This window comes from Giraffa tippelskirchi, chromosome 14 (assembly GCF_054371585.1).
Source record: "Giraffa tippelskirchi isolate mGirTip1 chromosome 14, T2T-mGirTip1v1.2.pri, whole genome shotgun sequence".
In the NCBI taxonomy this organism is placed as follows: domain Eukaryota; kingdom Metazoa; phylum Chordata; class Mammalia; order Artiodactyla; family Giraffidae; genus Giraffa; species Giraffa tippelskirchi.
The window spans coordinates 42,646,282-42,658,667 of record NC_137288.1 but is presented as its reverse complement, the minus strand read 5'-3'; the positions used below and the strand labels follow the sequence as shown (position 1 = coordinate 42,658,667).

The window sequence follows — 12,386 nt, the reverse complement described above, 5'->3', positions numbered from 1 at the left end:
TCAGCCAGTAAATATTTACAGATTGTTGTTTCAGTGGCACGTGGGTGCCAGATTTTCTTGGGGAATCTAGAAGCTGACAGAAAGAGTGGTGAGCTGCTTTGATGTCACATAGAGAGCATTTCTTTATGTGGCATTTTATTGGCATATTATATATAGAGAGAATTTATTGACTACGCCAAAGCCTTTGACTGTGTGTATCACAACAAACTGTGGAAAATTCTGAAGGAGATGGGAATACCAGACTACTTTACCTGCCTCCTGAGAAATCTGCATGAAGGTCAAGAAGCAACAGTTAGAACTGGACATGGAACAACAGACTGGTTCCAAATCGGTAAAGGAGTACATCAAGGCTGTATATTGTCACCCTGATTATTTAACTTACATGCAGAGTGCATCATGGGAAATACCTGGCTGGATGAAGCACAAGCTGGAATCAAGATTGCCGGGAGAAATATCAATAACCTCAGATATGCAGATGGCACCACCCTTATGGCAGAAAATGAAGAGAAACTAAAGAGACTCGTCATGAAAGTGAAAGAGGAGAGTGAAAAACCTGGCTTAAAACTCAACAGTCAAAAAACGAAGATCATGGCATCTGGTCCCATCACTTTATGACAAATAGATGGGGAAACAATGAGAGGCTTTATTTTTTGGGCTCCAAAATCACTGCAGATGGTGACTGCAGCCGTGAAATGAACAGATACTTGCTCCTTGGAAGAAAAGCTATGACCAACCCAGAGAGCATGTTAAAAAGCAGAGACATTACTTTGCCAACAAAGGTCCGTGTAGTCAAAGCTATGGTTTTTCCAGCAGTCATGTATGGATGTGAGAGCTGGACTATAAAGAAAGCTGAGCGCCGAAGAATTGATGCTTTTGAACTGTGATGTTGGAGAAGACTCTTGAGAGTCCCTTGGACAGCAAGGAAATCCAACCAGTCCATCCTAAAGGAAATCAGTCCTGAATATTCACTGGAAGGACTGATGCTGAAGCTGAAACTCCAGTACTTTGGCCACCTGATGTGAAGAACTGAGTCATTGGAAAAGACTGATGCTGGGAAAGATTGAAGGCAGGAGGAAAAGGGGGTGACAGAGAATGAGATGGTTGGATGGCATCACCGACTCGATGGACATGAGTTTGAGTAAGCTCCGGGAGTGTGGTGATGGACAGGAAGGCCTGGTGTGCTGCAGTCCATGGGGTTGCAAAGAGTCAGACATGACTGAGTGGCTGAACTGAACTGAACTGAGAGAGCATTTCCCCTGGGAGAAAGGGCCAGGCTGCACCATCTTAATTCCTACTGACCCAGGGAGGTGGCTTAGAGGAAATGAATCCTCCTGCCAATGCAGGAGGCACAGGAGATGTGGGTTTGATCTCTGGGTGGGGAAGATCCTCTGGAGAAGGAAATGGCAACTCACTTCAGTATTCTTGCCTGGGAAATCCCATGGACAGAGGAACTTGGCAAGCTACGGTCGGTGGGTTTGCAGAAGAGTTGGAGATAACTTAGTGACTGAGTGCGCACACACAGGCAGGGACAGAGGACTGACTGCAACACTGGAAGCCGGAATACATCCCCTTCAGTTCAATCACAGATGAGGCGTTCCTAGAGATGGGGATTCCAAAGAACTGAAAAACAAAACAGAAGAAAACCAGAATACAGCCCAGGAGGGAAAAGAATCAGAAGTAATCATTTACCAGAATCAGAGAAACCAAAGCTACCTAACCAGTGTTTTATTTGTTAAATTTGGCAGCTCTGTTGGCTTACTTTCCCCTGTGCCTACAGCTTAATGAGCCACCGTCCAAAGGGAAAGAGGGGTGAACTGAGAAGAACAGAGCCAAAGCTAGTGCACCTCCTTTTTGCAAGTCAGGGAGCTGCCAACCACAGATCTTATCGAGGTGGAGAGGGAGTACTCTTAACTTGGAAGAAAAATTGAGGAAACGCTTAATATGTTGAGCAGGATACTTTCTATATTTGTGGATCTGGTTTTGTGAATTAAAATGATCATACGATTGTCTTCATGTAAGTCAGCAGAAAGTCAAGGGGATCTGTCAAGTTTCCTTCCAGGAACAGGGGATGCATATCTTTACAAATAACATTTAAAGGGACAGAGAAAAGACAGTAATAAAATTGTGTTTTGGTCCCATCAGCACCCACGTGTCTGATGGGAGAAGTACAGTTTGTTAACCTGGGAGTTATAGCAGAGACACCTAACGTAGGCTCCAGGGGGTTCTCTGAGGAAGTAACATTAAACAGAGAGCAGAAATCTGTGTGAAGATGGCAGATTAAAGTTTTTTTTTTTTTTTTCAGATTAAAGATTTTAAAGGGGATTTTAATGGGGAATCTCCCCAAATCCCCATAAAACAATTCTAAAGTGATTTTTTTTTAAAGTATTAACCCCCAGGGCTTCCTAGGTAGTAGTGGTAAAGAACCTGCCTGCCAGTGGAGGAGATGCAAGAGACCCGGGTTCAATCCCCTGGAGGAGGGCATGGCAACCCACTCCAGTATGGTTGCCTGGGAAATGCAATGGACAGAGGAGCCTGGTGGGCTACAATCCATGGGGTTGCAAAGAGTTGGACACAACTGAGCACACACATTTGTCATGTTTTTGTGTTAAACCTCAAAGCATAAGAACAATAGAGGAAGCACTATCTACAAAATTTTGGAACTTGGGAAACAGATGGATGAGTGAGAAAGGACCAGAGAGAATTGAAAGGTAAGTTCCAGGACAGAAGGAAGAAACCCAGCTTCATTACTCAGACTCCACAGCTTAGAAAGGGGTACCACCTGGAACTTCCAAAAGTGGGGTGGTTAGGAAGACTGAAATGAGAAGGATTGATTGAAAGCTAGTTTTTGAAATAGTAAGACTTCCAGATCACCTTTCCAGCTCACTGGCCAACAACCCTGGCAAGAGGAGGAGGATTAACTTTTTCTGGAGAGAGAAGCTGGGTTCAGTTAAGGATGGAGATATATCCTGAGAACAGGGGAATAAAGTGAATGTATACAATTCTGGATGGACTGATGCTGAAGCTGAAGCTCCAATAATTTGGCCACCTGATGTGAAGAGCTGACTCGTTAGAAAAGACCTTGATGCTGGGAAAGATTGAAGACAGGAAGAGAAGAGCGAGGCAGAGGATGAGGTGGTTGGATAGCATTGCTGACTCAATGGACATAAGTTTGAGCAAGCTCCGGGAGATGGTGAAGGACAGGAAAGCCTGGTGTGTTGCAGTCCATGGGGTCGCAAAGAGTCAGTCAGGACTGAGTGGCTAAACAACAACAATACAATTCTGGATGTCAAGACCAGCCCCCAGCCTTCTTCCCACATTCAGTTTCCAGACACTGTTGTCCTAAAGTAATCACTATGAACTCATGCCTGGGAGTTGGGGATTTGGGTAGGGCTTAGCTGGGCAGATCTGAGCTCCCTCCAGGACTCAACAATCACTTGTAGTGAATCAATTTCTGGCTTAACTGGGGCTGGATGGTCTAAGATAACCTCACTTACATGTCTGGGGCCTCAGCCAGGATGGCTGGAACAGCTGACCTTCTGTTTCCAGTGGTTCTTCATCTCCCAGTTTACTAGACTGGGCTTCACATGGTGGTCCCAAGGCAGTGTCCCAAGGAAATGGGGGCTGAAGCTCAAGGCACCAATAGTTGCATTCTGCTGGTAAAGCAAGTTATAGGAACAGCCCAAATTCAAGGGGTGAGAAATAGATTTCACCCCGTGATGGGAAGGTTCACATGAATAGGAATGGTATGAATTCTTATGGCCATCTTTGCAAATGAATCTATCAAAGCTTCTTTTTAAGAATAGAGAATATTTTCTCAGATGAGATTAAACAAATTGTTCTCAGACTGTTTCCTAAACCAATCACTGAAGAAGGCAATTAAATTACCCTGATTGGGTAAACCCAGTAAAGGTTAACTTCTTAGACCTGAAGACCGATTATTTTCTGATTCTTACTGCAAAATATATGTGGGGGGTTTGGATAGAAAAATAATCAATATCTCCGAGATTTTACCAAAGAAATATAGTTTCATTTTTAGAAGATAACCTTTGAAGGTAATGATTTAATTTAGAATATAACCTTTATAAGATGAAAGATATGATTTCATTTAAAAAAGATAACCTTGAAATATGATTTCATTTTTAAAAGAAGTTTATTATTCTCACTTGGAGGGAAGCAAGACTGAATGTAAGTAGACTACTTATAGGGTTTCTCAGTCTCAGTTCTATTGAAATATTGAGCCAGATAATTATTTGTTAGAGGGTGGAGGGATGTTCTTTGCATTGTGGGATGTTTAAAATAACCCTGGCATCTACTCATTAGGTGTCAGAAGTTCACCTCCAGTGTAACAGTGAAAAATATCTCCAGACATTGACAATTATTATCTGGGGATCAAAGTCACCCCTGGTTGAGATCCACTGGGTTCAGAGGCTAATACAATTATGTAGATGATGATTTCATTGATGTGAACCAAAGTAGAGGCAGTAGGGCTGGAGGCAGGAAGGATTTAAGAAATCTTAGATTTGGCAGATCATTGAATGGGATGGGGGGACCACATGTGATGACTGCCATGTTTTGGCTTAAATAACTCTACAGTTTGGCATACACAAGAGGAGAAACAGGCTGGAAGAAATCAAGGCAATGAGTTCAGCTTGAAATGGGCTCAGTTTGAGGTGTCTGAAGAACATAAATGAAGATGTCCAAGAGGCTGTGGAGTAAAGATCTTGACCTGGTGATCCTTGATCCTGGTCCAGCCTCAGATGTATTTTTCTTTGCTTCTGTGATTTTAGAAAAATACATGTGAACCAACATTTAAGAAAATTTGGAGACTTCATATTCAAGTTTGAATTTCCAGTTTGTCTAAAATGTTAGAAGCTCTGGCTACACCGAGTCCAAGGTCTTAGATGACAGAAATCTACCAGCCAAGTTTACTGCAGCAGGTCTCAGTCTCCCCAGTACCTTCTTGACTCCTTTCCATCACTTGCTCATTTACCATTGTAAAAATTTGAGTGTAGGACCCTCTTGCCTTGGGGGACATTTCTGCTCTTGGACATCAACACAGACACGGAACCATTGCCTTCCAAAAGGCTCTGCATTCTATCCTTCCTCTGATCCATCTATTTAAATCAGACCTGTTAGGTCTCTTTATATATTTCACTCATTTTCTCCCCTCTTCTGATTCTGATGGTAATATATGTTCTTTGTGGAAAACCTGGAAAATACAACACACACATTATTCCAAATCCTACAGTCCTCTTGTATTTTCTTGCCAGCTTTCCATATATCCTTGGAGGTGATGGTTGGGGCTCCCTTGCCATCCCCAGGAACAAGTTCTGTCTCAATTAGGATAAACTTGCTCCCACTTCTCAGCCTAGATCCCAGGAGTGCATCACAACTGAAGCAGAGTTATTTTTTAAAAATGGCAATGGAAGAAAATAAAATGAGTTTGTTGTATTCACCTCTCTGCTTTTGTGCTTTTTAAAATATATAATTGTATTTATTTCAAATGGATTGATGATTACTTTACAATGTTGGTTTGATTTCTGTTGTACAGCAACATGAATTAACTATAGGTGTACATATGTCCCCTCCTCTTTGAATCTCCTTCCTACCTCCCTCCGTTTCCCACCCCTCTAGATTATTACAGAGCCCCTGTATGAGTTCCTTGAGTCATACAGCAAATTTCCACTGGCTGTCTATTTACATGTGTTAGTGTATATGCTTCCATGCTACTCTCTCCATTCATCTCACCCTCTCCTTCCTCTCTCCTGCCCTTGTCCACAAGTCTGTTCTCTATGCCTGCATCTCCATTGCTGCCTGGTGCATTAAAAAAAAAAAATATTTTGGCCGAACCACGTGGCATATGGGATCTTAGTTCCTTGACCAAGGATCAAACCTGTACCCTCTGCATTGGAAGTGTAGAGTCACAATCACTGGACCACCAGGGAGCTCCCTCTGCTTTTGTACATTTTAACCCCAAATTTGTGCATTCTGAGGGTTGCTAAGAAAAAGAAAATGAAACAATCAAGAATTCAGGCAATTAAGTGTTTTCCCAACATTAGGAATTCAATAGTCATAATTTATCACTCCTCATGTCTCTCAGTGTTTCAAGGAAACATTTTCCATTTATGTTCATTTGTTTTTCCAAATGCTTCTTAAAATAAGCCTTAAATGTACTATTTGTAGGTCAGTGACAGTGGTCTTTTGAAACTGCTTGAATAATAGCAAAAAATGACATACCTCTTAGAGAACAAAATGGGCCATAATAATGTGAGAGAGACCATGTAAGAATGGATGTAATGGTTAGAATTAAAATGACGTCTGACAATTACTTTCAATTTGAACGGAGGTGAAGAAAATCAGAATTACAATACTCTTGTGATTAAACTTGGATGAGATGAAAATGTCATCATTGTTTGATGAGAATTTTTTATTAGAGTTCAAAGAATATGAATGATTTAACTACAATGTCCCAACACCACAGGGCTGAATACTTTTCATCAGTTTTCCTGAGGTTTCCTTACAGTGGATCACTAGAGAAGTGCCAGCCTCTCTCCTTCTTCTGTTCTGCCACCGCTTCCAGAAGGTTGGTTTTTGAAACAGCAAGATCCTTGTTGATAAGTTTTGATACTGAAATCCTGTGCCTGCGTGCTCAATCGCTTCAGTCGTGTCCGACTCTTTGGGGCACTGTGGACCGTAGCCCGCCAGGCTCCTCTGTCCATGGGACTCTCCAGGCAAGAATACTGGAGTGGGTTGCCATTTCCTCCTCCAGGGGATCTTCCTGACTCAGGGATCGAACCTGCATCTCCTGCATTGGCAGGTGAATTCTTTACCACTGAGTCACCAGGGAAGCCCCACTGACATCCTGGAGTAGCTTAATATGGCAAATCATCTCCAAGAGGCTGGGATCACAGGTGTGATAGTCACTCAATCGTGTCTGATTTGTTTCGACCCCATGGACTGTCTCCTGCCAGGCTCCTCTATCCATGGGATTCTTCAAGCAAGAATACTGGAGTGGGTTGCCATTTCCTCCTCCAGGTTGTCTTCCCAACACAGGAATTGAATCTTTGTCTCCTGCATTGGCTGGCAGGTTCTTTGCTGTCTGAGCCACCAGGGAAGCATGAGGTTTTGACTATTAAAATTGTTGAAGACGATGCTTGTTCAGTTCTCTTTCGGGTACTGATTGCATTGTAGGATGATAACTCAGCACAGGGACTCTTCTCTGCCCAGGGGCAGAAGCTGTCCTGACAATTCCCGCACTGGGTGGGAGCAAGAAAATAGGAGCCCCTGTCCTCTGACTTTGCTCTTATTGAGGGACTCCTGTCTCCCCCCCTCCCCATGATCATCCCTTTTCTTTTCTTTCCCCTTTGGGAGCCCTAGATCAATTAATATTTTTTTATTGGAATATAGTTGCTTTACAATGTTGTCTTAGTTTCTACTGTACAAAGTGAATCAGTTATAGATATACATATTTGTCCTCCCCTTTGGATTTCCTTTCCATTCAGGTCACCATCTGGGAGCCCCATATTTAAACAAATAGTTCCCCGGTCACTGGTAGTACATCTCTATCCTATATTTTAAAAGATTTTTGTCTTCTGAAATTCTGAGTCAAATCAGGTGGGAACTGAAGCTACAGTTCTGAGGCTTGAACACAAAGAGGGAAACACTCACTGATGACCGTCATTCTACTCACTCATTTCCCAAAGCTGTTGCCACTGTAACAGTGTCAGTACTTGGCCCACTCACTGTTATATTTATCTATTTATTTTTGGCTGTATAGCACAGTGTGGAGGACCTTAGTTCCCTGACCAAGGACTGAACCTGAGCCCTGGCAGTGAAAGCTCTGAGTCCTAAGTGCTGGACTCCTAGGGAATCCCCACCTTTATTACTATTATTTTTTTGCAGATAAAATCAGTCCACTTTATAGGCCGATATAGGAAAAGTTATCACATAGTATTAGTTCAGTTTATTGTCAAACACCATTTTATTGCTTCCCTTATTAAAATTGTATGTTAAATAAAATTAATAAATAAATTACAATTTATTAAACCTTTCTATAGGATCCTGAACAAAATAGGTGCACTAGCATACATATTGATTGGGTGATTAATAGGTAAAGAAGAACTAAGATATATATTAATTGTCTTAATGAAGGGCAGAGAGAAATTGTTGGATTAAGTGAATTAAAGACCAGTAAGGAAATCTGGACTATTGATAAAAAGTGAGCAGTATCTGTCATACTCCTGCTCAAGAAAAGAAAGTGTTTTCTTGGCTATTCAGTCCCTTTCAAAAACGAAGTTCAGCTGATTTATCTTTGTAGCATTTGCATTGGAGGGTTTCAATCTTCCTTCAGAGGTGGTCAAAATGATAACCAGCGGTCAAGTTGTGAACAGCTGAGAGATTCAAACATGCTGAAGTCTAGCATGTAAGAAAGAATTAAAGGCTTGGAAAAAGCAGACATGCATGTTGACACGACTGGCGGCCTAAAACACCCCAACCTCAGGTAAGAGACAGTACAGGACAGCTCCCAAGAGTTGAGTGTGTTGGACAGACTGCCTGGGTTCAAATCTCACTTCCTCCACTTGGTAGCTGACTTTGAACTATTTACTTACCCATCTTAGACCTCAGTTTCCTCACCTATAAAATGGGAATAATAGCAGTGTCTATTTTGTAAGGTTTCTTTACATAGTGTCAGATATGTGTCTAGTGCACAGTACATGTTATTATCATTATTGAATTGTGGAAGACCTAATCGGTGCCTTTGCAATCAACCCTCAATTCTCTTTTCTGGACCAAATGAAAATAAACTTTAATAGGGGTCTTTATAATATTTTTGTAAATAAAAATCAATCAGAATTTCTTAAATTACCCAATCTAAAGGAAACACATTGTAGCAGTCAACTCTATTCTCTTATTTGAGATCTTGTCTAAGATTTGTAATAGGTACTCCAGATCTGTAGTACTTAGTTTATTATCCCTCACTGATGCTGTATATAAAGATTTCCCCTAGTATGGAGAAGATGTTTGTTGTCACTTGATGGCTGATGGGAAATTAGGCTGATGGATGGATGAGAGAGCTTTGTGTGATTTAGGGAAACAACATAAGGGATTGGGATTAATGGGGATGTGAGTTACTGTTTTTGCTTTAGCACTAGGTACAATTCTGGGTAATTTAATCTCTTTGACACTCATCTTGGGAAATGAGAAAGATGGTAATGCTTGCCCCACAATGAGTTTTGAAGAGTACAGATTGAGACCAATATTTAGAAAATCTAACACCCCATATATGCTCATAATTGATAGTTATTCTAATCTGTGCATTTCTCCTCTACCATTCTGATCCTTGGCCAATATTTTTTTAAAGGAAGAAGGCATACAGGCTCTGATTTCCATCTATTCTCAGATTAACTTACTTCTTCCAGACTGGAGAGTTTCTTTCTTTCACCCATCCATCCATCCATCCAATCGTCCATCTTGCATTTACTGAGCTGTGTGCTGTGTGCTGTGCTTAGTCACTCATTTGTGTCTGACTCTTTGTGACCCCATGGACTGTAGCCTGCCAGGTTCCTCTGTCCATGGGAATTCTCCAGGCAAGAATACTGGAGTGGGTTGCCATGCCCTCCTCCAGCAGATCTTCCCAACCCAGGTCTCTCAATTACAGGCAGATTCTTTACTGTCTGAGCCTAACCCTTACTGAGCTCTAGCTATGCGCTATCACTTTTCTATGTACAGAGTTTGCAAACATTATGCTCATGGTTTCTCAAAGACCGCTGAACATGTGGAGGCAGCAGAACTCAACTAGCTTTTTGGGGTCTTTAATGTCTTCTTGAAACCCAAAGAATGAAGATGTAGAAAAAACTAAAAAATATTAAGAATTAATTCAGGTGACATACTGTTTCGGACATTTTCCAAGCAGCATAATAATCTAAAATCGAGCTGACATTTATTTTCTAGCTTCCTATGCTTGTTAAAATACTTTTCTTGCTGAAATACTCATTGAGCTAAATTTCATCTAACATCTGGCCATCATATAAATATAGCAATGAAAACATGTCTTGTTGCTTACATGTTAGGTATAAATTTTAGAAATCCAATTAGTGTTTTATTCTTTCTAAAGTGCATTTTTCCCTTTTATTTTCTTTAGCGTTTGAGCTAATTTTGGACTCCTAACTGGAACTATATGCATTCAAAGATTTTGCACACACCTATACAGTAAAAACCAACTAGATCAAGGTATAGTGCTTTGTGGTATTTCCTAATGATTGAGATATTCTTTAAGTCATTTATTCATTTATGCAACAAGCATTTATTGAGAGAAATGTCAAGCCTAGTTCTCAGTGCTGAGAATAAGACACTGTCTTAGCCCTTAAGGAGTTTAAAACCTAGTAGGGGAGACAGAAATCTACACAAATGATTTCACTACAATGTGACAAATGCAATAAGAGGTTCACATCCACCTGGCTCCTAAGGCAGCATTCACCACTCTACCGATGGGTTGCATGTTACATAAATGACTGCCCTCAATCCTTCCCTGCAGGTCTGTAACCTCTCAAAATTGAGAGGTTCCAACCAAGAACCCAAGGGAGTAAACCGATACTCACTGAGGCTATGTTATCCATCTGGGTAGGCAGAAGTTGCCAAATGCCCTAAGGATGGATCGTCTATTTTGCAATACCAGCCTCATTTGAATCACAGTTGTTTAAGTCTTCACTCTTTGACTCTCTGTAATGATAGCCGATATTCAATGGTCTGTTTTGCACAGATGTGAACATTTAGAATTAAGCCCACAAAAACACGTTTTCACTGGCTATATGAGGACCTACCATACTGTATACTCTGTAGGCTCTCAAAAATATTTTTTATTATATGGATTCCACCACCATTTCATTTAGCATTGATTGTACTCAAATATCTAAACCTCCTGGTCCTTCTAACTGATGCTTCAAGATGAGATGAGCAAAAGATGCGGATGAATTTTCAAAATCATCAAACACAGTGCTTACCTTTTAAACACTTTATTTGCACAAGCTTAGTAATATGAGATCAACATAATTCATGGAAATAAACCACAATGTTAACACTTTAATAGATTATTCCAAATATTAGACATTACAGTTTCAATCTCCTTAACATTAGCTCTAACACTGGAATAACACTTCAGTTAATGAATAATTGTGAATATAACCATATGTTCAGTTTATTCTCACCAGTTTATCATGAATTACAATTTTATTGTGATTTGAGTCATAAAAGTGATAAACAATTGTTTATATAGTTTTATAAATTGCATGTTTATTTAATTAATCCTGAAGAGAATCTAGAAATACATTCTGATGGGTTATATAAATTCAGTGTATTTTTTAGCTCTTGGATTTTAACATGCATAGGTAATGCTATAACTGCTTTTAAGTTTAATGTTTATCATACATGTTGCATAACATTTATTTGATTTGTATTTTCATAGGTTATTGTCATTTGCCAAAGTGAGTAGCCACAGTTTTAAAGCCCTGGATTAAATATCTTGCATGTATTTTAGGGGATTTTAGAGAGAGTTTCAAAAGTTACAGCTGTTTGGGGTGATCTGTAAAGTACTATGAAAGCAATGCAAATGTACACAATTTGGGGTAAAGAGAGTGAGTTTTGTTACATTACACTTTCCAGAGAGTAAACACACTTTTCTAATAATTTTGATGCCATCAACATATTGGGAAAGACAGAATGACTTTCAGGTATAAAATAGCCTGAGTTTGCCTATTCTACAGTGCTTATGATGAGAATTTATATCAGCTTTCTCTTGTCTGATAAGGTGGTCTATTGGGCTCTCATTGTCATTCTCAGCTGTCACAAAGGCAATTTATCTGTCAAATGTTCACAGCATGTGGGAACAGTGTCAACAGGCTGCAACAGAGAGCTTCACTGGGATCAATTCTAGTATTTGAATGTGCTATTCTATTTCGGAATTTTTTGGTTCATTATGGAGTTTAAACCAGTAAGTGAGTTGCCTGGTTTCATGGTCTAAGAAGAACATTCTGTGCTATCTGGAATCAGACTTCTAATAATTTGATAGCTTAACTCTGTCATGTGCTGTGTGCTGTAATTAGTCACTCAGTCATGTCCGACTCTTTGCTACCCCAGGGACTGTAGCCCACCAGGCTCCTCTGTCCATGAGATTCTCCAAGCAAGAATACTGGAGTGGGTTGCCATGCCCTCCTCCAGGGGATCTTCCCAGCCCAGGGATTGACCCAGACCTTCCGCAATGCAGGCGGATTCTTTACCATCTGAGCTACCAGGGAAGCATGTTAGCAAAATATTTCTAATCTTGTAAAATCTTCAAGACTGAGCCAGCACCTACCAACTGCATCAGGAAAAGGATCAAAAGAGAGAAAGTA

General features: G+C 40.5%; 1 protein-coding gene across 4 annotated transcripts in view; it reads left to right on the top strand.

Annotated features, from left to right (window-relative positions):
• Positions 1 to 12,386, top strand: part of LOC145534859 (uncharacterized) — a 305,098-nt gene that overhangs the window by 101,423 nt on the left and 191,289 nt on the right. For 3 of the 4 annotated variants that reach the window (XR_014075025.1, XM_081563161.1, XM_081563162.1), the window contains one exon: positions 10,142 to 10,230. The exons of the other annotated variant lie outside the window; for it this stretch is intronic. The gene's annotated coding sequence lies outside the window, so the exon portion shown is untranslated. The remainder of the gene's footprint in view (positions 1 to 10,141; positions 10,231 to 12,386) is intronic. 4 annotated transcript variants of the gene reach the window in all.